We start from the raw sequence: 10239 nt of genomic DNA, 5'->3' as shown, positions 1-10239 counted from the left end.
GGACTCCATCTCAAAAAAAAAAAGTGTTCCTATTCTTCTTTACAGCTATCTGGTATTGTATTATACGGATGTGCCATAATTTAGGCTATCAGTCTTCTATTGATAGGCAGTAACATTATTTCCAATGTTTTGCTACTATGGAGAAGGCTATAATGAGTAACTTTATATATATGTCATTTCATATAGGAGCAAATATATCTGTGGGATAAATTCCCAGAAATGCAATGGTTAGAGCTAACAATTTCATACAATTAAGGGTCATTTGTAGTTCCTTCTTCTGTGAACTGCCTTAATGCCCCTTTTTCCACTGGGGTGTTGGTGTTTTTCTCTGCCTAACTTCTAGGAGTTTTTTCAAAACATATCAGGAAGTTTGGCCTATTATGATGTAAGCTGCTGGTTTTTATAATGTTGATGGATATGGCCCAATTTACCCTACCCGGAGGTTGTACTGTTTGTGATGTGTGAGAGTACCCGTGACCTCACCACCCTGCCAGTGCTGTCTTGCCATGGTTTGGGATGTTTGCCAATCTGATATGGAAGAAATAGTTTTTCGGTGTAGTTTTATTTTATATTTTTGTTATATTTGAGAGAGAGTGAATGTTTTTTCATATGATTAACGGTCATTTGTACAGTCTACGTGTGTGGGACTGGTTCCAGGACCCCTACAGATACCAAAATCCACAGATGCTCAAGTCCCTGATATAAAATGGTGTAGTATTGGCTGGTTACTATGGCTCATACCTGTAATTCCAGCCCTTTGGGAGGCCAAGGCGGGCAGATCACTTGAGCTCAGGAGTTCAAGACCAGCCTGGGCAACGTGGGAAAACCCTACCTCTACCAAAACGACAAAAAATTTTCCAGGCTGGTGGCACAGGCCTGTAGTCCCAGCTACTCAGGAGGCTGAGGTGGGAGGATCACTTGAGCCTGGGAGACAGAGGATGCAGTGAGCCGAGATCGCTCCACTATACTCCAGCCTGGGTGACAGAGTAAGACCCCATCTCAAAAAAAAAAAAAAAAAAAGGTGTAGTATTCGCATATAACCTACACACATCCTTTATATATGTGTGTGTATGTGTGTGTGTATCCATATATATATATGGATATATAACTTCTAGGAGTTTGGGGGATCTTTTCAAAATATATCAGGAAGTTTGGCCCATTATGATGTAAGTTGCTGGTTTTTATAATGTTGATAGATGTGACCCAATTATATATATATACACACACACATATATATACACACACATACACATATATACACATACACATATATACACACACACATACACACATATATGTGTGTGTTTTTAAAGATGAGGTCTCACTATGTGGCCCAGGCTTGTCTCAAACTCCTGAACTCAAGTGATCCTCTCACTCCATCCTCCCAAAGTGCTAGGATTACAGGCATAAGCCACTACACCCAGCCCTTCCATGTACTTTAAATCATCTCTAGATTACTTATAATACCTAATACTATGTAAATGCTATATAAATAGTAGTTATGCTTTATTGTTTTTTATTTATATTATTTTTATTAGGTTTTTTTTCCTTCTTTTTTTTTTTTATTTTTTGAGACATGGTCTCGTTCTGTTGTCCAGGCTGGAGCATAGTGCCACAATCTCGGCTCACTGCCGCCTTGACCTCCCAGGCTCAGGTGATCTTCCTACCCCAGCCTCCTGAGAAGTTGGGACTACAGGCATGTGCCATTACGCCCTGTTAATATTTTGTATAGACAGGGTCTCACTATGTTTCCCAGGCTGGTCTCAAGCAGTCCTCTGACCTCGGCTTCCCAAAGTGCTAGGGTTACAGGCATGAGCCACTGCTCCTGGCCCCAAATATTTTCAACCTGTGGTTGGTTGAATCCACAATGTAGAACTCTTGGATACACAGGGCTGACTTTATAGTCCCGTTTTCTGTGAACTGCCTGCCTGAATGCCCATTTTCCCACTGGGTTTCTGCCTAGCTTGATCTTTTTTTTCCTGCCTAATATCCAGAAGTTTTTTGTTTCTTTGGTTTTTTTGTTTTTGTTTTGAGACGGAGTCTCACTCTGTCACCCAGGTTGGAGTGCAATGGCGTGGTCTTGGCTCACTGCAACCTCCGCCTCCCAGGTTCAAGCACTTCTCCTGCCTCAGCCTCCCAAGTAGCTGGGATTATAGGCACTCACCAGCACACCTGGCCAATTTTTGTATTTTTAGTAGAGACGGAGTTTCACCCTGTTAGCCAGGCTGGTCTCAAACTCCTGACCTCATGATCTGCCCGCCTCGGCCCCCCAAAGTACTGGGATTACAGGCGTGAGCCACCGCGCCTGGCCTGATTTTGCTCATTCTGTTTTGTTGTTGTTGTTGTTTTCGTGACCAAGCAGAAGTTTTTGATTTTTATGTACTTTGAGTTGATCCATTTTTTCTTTCTTCCTTCCTTCCTTTCTTTTCTTTTCTTTTCTTTTTTTTTTCCAGTAGAGATGAGGTCTTGCTATGTTGCCCAGGTTGGTCTCGAACTCCTGAGCTGAAGCAGTCGCTCTGCCTCGGCCTCCCAAAGTGCTGGGGTGACAGGTGTGAGCCACCGCACCCGGCCCATCTTTTTCTTTAATGGCTGCTGGAGACTGAGTCGTAGCTAGAAAGGCTTTCCTACTCCAAGGCGACATCAGAATGCTACGGGGCTTTTTTCTAGGACTTGAATGGCTTCATTTTACCATGTATAAATCTTTGATCCGCTTGGACTATTTCCTGGTATATAGTGGGAGGTATGGATCCAACTTTATCATTTTCCAGATGGCTGACAAGAGATATTTTTTAGCAGGGAGCTGGTCCAAAACACACCAGAGAACACTTTCTTCAGGAAAAGGTCACATGCCTCAGCAGAAGGTGTTGCGAATTATAGTAAGGAGCAGTTTTCTTTAATTAGCAGTTTGCTTTAATTCATTTGTTCAACAAATATTTTTCAAGTGCCCACTGTGTGCTAGGTACTTTTCTAGATACTGAGGCTAGAAAAAATAGACAAAAGTTTCTGCCTTCAAGGAACTCACGTTCTCTTGGTGGGGGGTGTGGGTAGACAATAGAGAAGCAAGTAAATACACATTATGTTAGACACTATAGAGAAAAATTAAATGAGGTGTTCTGGGTACTAGGGCTGTGCAACTAAATGGGCCCAAACTTATGGATTCTGTGGGTCAAAGATTTGGACAGGGCCTGGCATAGGGGCACAGGAGCAGCTTTCCCTGCCCCACCATGGCTGGGACCTCAGCTGAAAGACTCAAAGGCTGGGTCCTGGGCTTCATCTGAAGGCCCGTTCTCTCGTGCACCTGGTAGTTCATGCTGGTGATTGGCTGGAGGCCTCGATTCCTCTCCCCACGGACCTCTCCTTATGGTTTCTCTCTGTGTGGGCTGGTTTGGGCTCCAAGGACATAGTAGGTTCCAAAGGAGAAGGTTCTAAGAGGAAGAGTCAGGTGGAGGCTGTGTCACAGATCAAGAGCTGGCCTCAAAAGTCCGGCAGCATTGCTTCTGTCACAGTCTGCTTATTAGAAGCCAGTTACGAAAGGCTGGTCCATATTCATGGGGAGAGAAAGAAAACTCTCCTGGCCAGGTGTGGTGGCTCACGCCTGCAATCCCAGCACTTTGGGAGGCCGAGGCAGGTGGATGGCTTGAGGCCAGGATTCGAGACCAGCCTGGCCAACATGGTGAAACCCCATCTCTACTAAAAATACAAAACTTAGCTGGGTGTGGTGGCATGTGCCTGTAATCCCAGCTACTCAGAAGGCTGAGGCATGAGAATTGCTTGAACCAGCAGGTGGAGGTTGCAGTGAGCTGAGATTGCACCACTGCACTCCAGCCTGGGCAACAGAGCGAGACCCTGTCTCAAGAAAAGAAGAAAAAAAGAAAACTCTCTTGATGGGAGGAGTGGTTCTAGAAGAGCTTGTGAGAACATAGGTAACTGTAGCCATTGTTAGAAAATTTAATTTACCACGTAAGAGAAGGAGAGCTGGGATGAGGTGGAGGTGATGTTGATAGAGATTGGTGTCATTTTGTTTCAATTTTTTTGATACAGGTCTTGGTCTGTTGCCCAGGCTGGAGTGCAGTGGTGCAAACATGGCTCACTGTAGCTTTGAACTTCTGGGCTCAGAGGATCCTCCTGCCTCAGCCTCCCGAGTGGCTAGAACTACAGCTATGCACCACATTGCCCAGTTAATTTGTATGTATTTTTGGAGAGATGGGGTCTTGATATATTGCCCAGACTGGTCTTGAATTCTTGGCCTCAGGCAATCCTCTTGCCACAGCCTCACAAAGTGCTGTGATTACAGTCGTGGGCTGCCGCGCCCGGCTGATGTCACTTTTGTTGTTGTTAGAACAACTCGGGAAAATAAAAATTCCTGTATATTGTTGGACAACATTGTTTCACACATACCTCAAATAGGCAATAAATAAATAAATAAACAAACAAACAAACAGCAACTCCATAGACGAAAAAGGAAAACAAAGAAATCTTTTATCTTTGGCCCTCTTAACTATCTCATACAAACCAACTACTTATTAGTACAGCTAAGTACATACACAAAAACGTTACTGGAATGCTCGGAATAAGACTGTTTTTCTGTTGTCGTTTTTGCTTTTCTTACAAGGTTTTGTTTTTGTCCTTTGAGATTATAACAAACATGGTCACACCACAAGTGAAGTTAGAAGCAGGACAGAGAATGCTCTGAAGGCTGGTTTGGTCATCTGAGATCACTGAAAGTGGTTGACCCTAACAATATGTACAAAAATATAAAATGTAAATTAAAAAATACAGACAAATTTCCTTTTTAAAGTATTTTTAAGGAAAAAAGCAGAGTCTTGGGAAGTTTTGGTTCTTTTTTCCTCCCCTGTTGCAAATTCTCATGGTTTGGGTTGGGTGGTGGAGAGCACATGTCATCTGCGGGTGGCACTGCCCACAGTGGGCGGGTGGACGGGCCTCAATACACAAAGGTGACCATATGTAGATTCTGAGACGGGAAGTGGAGGGTGAATAGCTTACCCTCCTAACGTTTCCTTTCTTGCTGTCTAGTCATCCTCGTCGGTCTGCTGCTTTTTGGTATCGGCATCGTCATCCTCATCATCTTCAGCTGCCCACTTGCCCTAGCAGACTCAGCTTCCTCGTCTTCATCTCCATCCCCTTCCTCACCATCAATTTCTTCTTCCTCCTCCTTTTCCTCCCCACCTTCTTTCTCTTCCTCTTCTACTTCATTGTCAGCCTCCAGCTCCCCATTTTCCTCATTAGCATTCCCATTAGCAGGGGCGTCTGTTCCATTTTCCTCCTCTTCCCCAACTTCCTTCTTCTCCTTTAAGTTCTTGGTGGTGATTTCGGAGCTGGTGTCTACGGCTGTGTCTGACATGGTGGGGCACCCCGGTGATCCGATGCGGGGGATTAAAAAGAAAGTGAGAGTTCAGGGACTCTGGCGATAAAGTGGCCGGAGTCCGCGGCGGCAAAGGTGGCTGCGGCGAGCAAGGAGCCAGACAAGGAACAATGTAAAGATGGCTTTTCAGAGCAGCCAGTGGGTGACGTCATTTTTTTTATACGGGAGTCAGGGACATGTGACCAGAAAGGAGTGAAAGAGGAAGCCCTGTCGTTATGTGGGAAGCATTCCAGACAGAGGGAAGAGCAAAGTCAAAGGCCAGGCAGAAGTGGGAGTGTGCTTGACTTACCTGGAGAGCGTGAGGACTGGTGTAGCTTACGTGGAGTGGGAAGAGACGGGGAATGTGTGGATGAGATCAGAGCTGTTGCAGGGAACAGATTGCTGCTGTAGGCCATTTTGAAGACTTCAGCTTTTCCTCTGAACGGTCGAGTATTTTCAGCAGAGGAGTAACACGATCTCACTTATTTTTAACGGGCTTACTCTGGCTGCTGTGAAAACAGATTTGGGGGTAAGAGGCAAGTCTAGAAGTGGGGGATCAACTAGGAGTCCATTGCAAAGATAAAGGCAGAACACGATGAATGCTTGGACGAGGATGATAGTGGAGGAGGTGAGAAATGACCGGATGCTGGATGTGTCTGTTAAAATAGAGCTAACTGGATTTGCTCATGGATTGGGTGTGGGTTAATGGATAGACCATACATCTTATTTGTCTGGGGAAGTTCAGGTTTATATAATGAATTATACAGTCACTCTAGTACTGAGAAAAAGAGAGGAGCCAAGAATGACTCCAGACCCGCATGGTGGCTCACACCAGGAATCCCAGCACTTTGGGAGGCCAAGGCAGGAGGATTACTGGAGGCCAGGAATTTGAGACCAGCCTGGGCAATATAGCAAGACCCCATCTCTACAAAATAGTTTTAAAATTAGCCAGGCACCTGGCACCAACCTGTAGTCCCAGCTACTTGGGAGGCTGAGGCTGTAGGATCGCTTGAGCCCTGGAGTTTGAGTCTAGCCTGGGCAACATATGAGACCCTGTCTCCTGGAAAAAAAAATAAATAAAAGAAATAAAAGTGTTGTAAGCATCGTTACAAATATCGCCTGTTGCCAGGTGGTTTGCTGGCACAGCTTGAAAGCTGCTGAGGCCCACGGGCTGGCTTGTCCCTGCCGTGCAGCCCTAGATGGCTCTGCTTGGAAACATCGCCCCAAATGTGGTAGGCCACATTTGCATTTTGAGTTTTCTGTCCTCCCCTCACTGACAGCTGGCATTTGCCTTCTTGTCCCAGGCCTCTCCTCCTTTAATCCAGGGCTCACCAGGCTATGACTGCTTGATAACTGACTTATCGAGTATACCAGGATCATAGGTGAATGAGGGTCTGTCCTGTGACTGTCAGTCATGGCGTGGGCTACTTTGAAGGCTTTTTTCTTCTTCTTCATTTTCCCTGGATAATTGCTTGCTTGAAAGCAACTTTTAGATAAGTTGAGTGGAACTATAAAAATTATTTTGTTGGCCAGGCACAGTGGCTCACGCCTGTAATCTCAGCACTTTGGGAGGCCGAGGCAGGCGGATCACGAGGTCAGGAGATCGAGACCATCCTGGCTAACACGGTGAAACCCTGTCCCTACTAAAAATACAAAAATTAGCCGGGCATGGTAGCAGGCTCCTGTAGTCCCAGCTACTCGGGAGGCTGAGGCAGGAGAATGGCGTGAATCCAGCAGGCGGAGCTTGCAGTGAGCCGAGATCACGCCACTGCACTCCAGCCTGGATGACAGAGCGAGACTCTGTCTCTTAAAATATATATATATAAAAAAATTATTTTGTTGTTGCATTAATTCAGTCATGCAGTTTTTGCTAGAGGCCCCATATAGTGTTAGCACCAGCTGGGGTTACAGAGATGGGCTGGTTAGTTCATTGGTACAACAAATACTATTTAATGGTTGTGAGTCTATGGATGAAACAGACAGACTCCCTGTCTGTTTCAAGTTTACATTCTAGAGTGAGAGGGTAAACAAGACAATAGGGACATCAGCAAAATACCAGGCATGCAGTGGCGCTGAGTGCCACAGAGAGACCATTAGGCAGAGAGGCAGCTGGAGGGTGCTGCAGTTGAAACAGGGCCGTTCTGGGCAGCATATAAACCTGGCGGTGGGCACGGGGCAGGGATCTGTCCCCAGCTTCAGAACCCACCAGTTGTGAATCAAGGCAGGTCCAGTGCTTCTCATCCCACTAGAAATAACTCCTGAATCCCTCTCCGTGGCCTGCGGCCGGGACAGTCTGGCCCCTGGCTACCCCCTGGCCTCGTCGCTTATCTCTCCTCTCTGCTGTTCAGCTCCCGCCACAGTGGCCTGTTTCTTTCCCCGCTGCTCCCACAGCACAGCCCTGACTCAGGGGCCTTTGCATGTCCCCTTAGCGCTGCAGGGCCCACTCTTTCCTCTGTCCTGGTCTCTGCTCAGCCGGTACATGGCCAGGCCTCCCAGCACCCCTCCCTTGTGTAGCCTCCTCCCACACGGGATCTCAGCCGGTACTTGCTTCAACTAACAGGATGTGGCAGGCGTGATGCCCTGACAATTCCAGGCCTAAGCCTTGACACAGCCTGGCAGCTTCTGCTTCTGAATTTCAGGAGCCCTGAGCTGTCATGTAAAGAAGTCTGGCTGCCTTGCTGGAAAGGTCACATGGAGAGACCATGTGAGAGGCCACATAGGCCTCATGGAGAGAGAAAGGTGTTGAGACCACCTGGAGAGGGAGCCCAGTTGACCAAACACTCCCACTGAGCCCAACACCCCAGCCATCCCTGCCAGGACACCAAACATGTGAGTGAGCCATCCGGGCCGTTCCAGCCTGGCCAAGCACCAGTGGACTGTTGCTGCAGAGAAAATCTGCATAGAATAAAAGAATCCCCAAGCTGAGCCCAGTTAGTCCACAGAATCATGAGAGATAAGCAGATGATTGTCGTTTTGAATCACTTAGTCTTGAGGTGGCTTAGCGTGCAGCAAGAGATGACCGGAACACCTTCCCTGGCCACCCAAACTCAAATTGCATTTTCTTTCCTCTGCTTTTCTTCTTCTTCTTCCTCTGCTTTTCTCCTCCTCCTTCTTCCTCTTCTTTTTTTGTGAGACAGGATCTGGCTCTGTTGCCTAGGCTGGAGTGCAATGGTACAATATTGGCTCACTGCAACCTCCACCTCCTAGGTTCAAACCGTTCTCCTGCCTTACTCTCCCAGATAGTTGGGACTACAGGCGTCCACCACCACACCCGGCTAATTTTTATAGTTTTAGTAGAGACAGGGTTTTGCTGTGTTGGCCAGGCTGGTCTCAAACTCCTGACCTCAGGTGATCCACCTGCCTTGGCCTCCCAAATTGCTAGGATTACAGGTGTGAGCACCACATCTGGCCCCTGTGCTTTTCTTCACACTTAAAATCTCCTGACATTTGTACATGTATTTGTTTACTGTCCAGTCCTCCCACTGGTCTGTAATCTCGTTGAGGTGGGGAATTTTGTTGAATTTGCTCACTGCTTTCTTCCTGGAGCTTAAGACAGTGCCTAGATCAACACAGGCACTCAATATATATTTGTAGAATGAATGTATAAGTATCCATGGCAGGCGTGGTGGCTCACACCTATAATCTCAGCACTTTTGGAGGCCAAAGCGGGTGGATCATTTGAGCCCAGGAGTATGAGAACAGCCTGGGCAACATAGGGAGACCTTCTCTCTAAAATTAAAAAAAAAAAAAAAAATAGGCCAGGCATGGTGGCTCACGCCTGTAATCCCAGCACTTTGGGAGACAGAGGCGGGCAGATCACAAGGTCAGGAGTTCGAGACCATCTTGCCTAACATGGTGAAACCCCGTCTCTACTAAAAATACAAAAAAATTAGCCGGGCGTAGGGGCTGGCACCTGTAGTCCCAACTACTTGGGAGGCTGAGGCAGGAGAATGGTGTGAACCCGGGAGGCAGAGCTTGCAGTGAGCCGAGATCGCACCACTGCACTCCAGCCTTCCAGCCTGGGCAACAGAGCGAGACTCCATATCAAAAAAAAAAAAAAAAATTCTAGACCACCCTGGCCAACAAAGTGAAACCCCATCTCTACTAAAAATACAAAAGATTAGCTGGGCATGGTGGCACACGCCTGTAATCCCAGCTGGTTTGGGGAGGCTGAGACAGGAGAATCGCTTGAACTGGGGAGGCAGAGGTTGCAGTGAGCTGAAATCAACCCATTGCACTCCAGCCTGGGTGACAGAGCGAGACTTCATCTCAAAAAAGAGAAAAAAAATTTAAATAATAAATAAATATCCAGTCTTCTAAGATCCAAACAGTCCTGCTTTTAGAATGACCCCTTTTCTCTGAGAAAGCAAAACAGAACAAAACACCCAATCACCAGCTCATAAGGGCACACGCTGTTCTGCGAGATACATCCTGCAACTGGCCTCAGGCATGAAAATCCACACATTTTTCTTGAACTGTACCATGGAAGATTGATTGGAAAACGAACTGATGAACATTTAAAAATAAACGTCTTTAAACAAACTGAGTTCTATGTTTGGACAATCCCCTCTGTTCTGGGAGGAAGGGGTGAAGAGCGCCCAGGGTGGAGGGCCCTGCTCCAGCTGCCCCCGAGTCCCAGGGCCCCCTCCCTGCAGCCTTTAACACCTACCAATTCCCCCTCGAGAGGCCTCCTGAGCTCTGGGAGTCCGGCCTTCTACGCAAAGGGGCAGATTTGTGTCGCCACCACCGTCCACACAGTTGCTATTTTGGTTCTCTCCCTTGTTCTGTCAGCCTGACATTTCCCCAGCCGATTCCAAGCCCAGTGTACCATTTTAGCTGACGTGGGTGAGCGTTTCGTGGGGACAGCAGATGGATGG

General features: G+C 47.0%; 1 pseudogene; it reads right to left on the bottom strand.

The window, feature by feature from the left end:
- Positions 1-4455: 4455 nt before the first annotated feature.
- On the bottom strand, positions 4456-6044 carry LOC112427560 (prothymosin alpha-like; annotated as a pseudogene).
- Positions 6045-10239: the final 4195 nt, after the last annotated feature.

This window comes from Macaca nemestrina, chromosome 15 (assembly GCF_043159975.1).
Source record: "Macaca nemestrina isolate mMacNem1 chromosome 15, mMacNem.hap1, whole genome shotgun sequence".
Taxonomy (NCBI): domain Eukaryota; kingdom Metazoa; phylum Chordata; class Mammalia; order Primates; family Cercopithecidae; genus Macaca; species Macaca nemestrina.
Note: the sequence above shows the minus strand (reverse complement) of the source record. Positions and strands in the feature narration are given on the sequence as shown.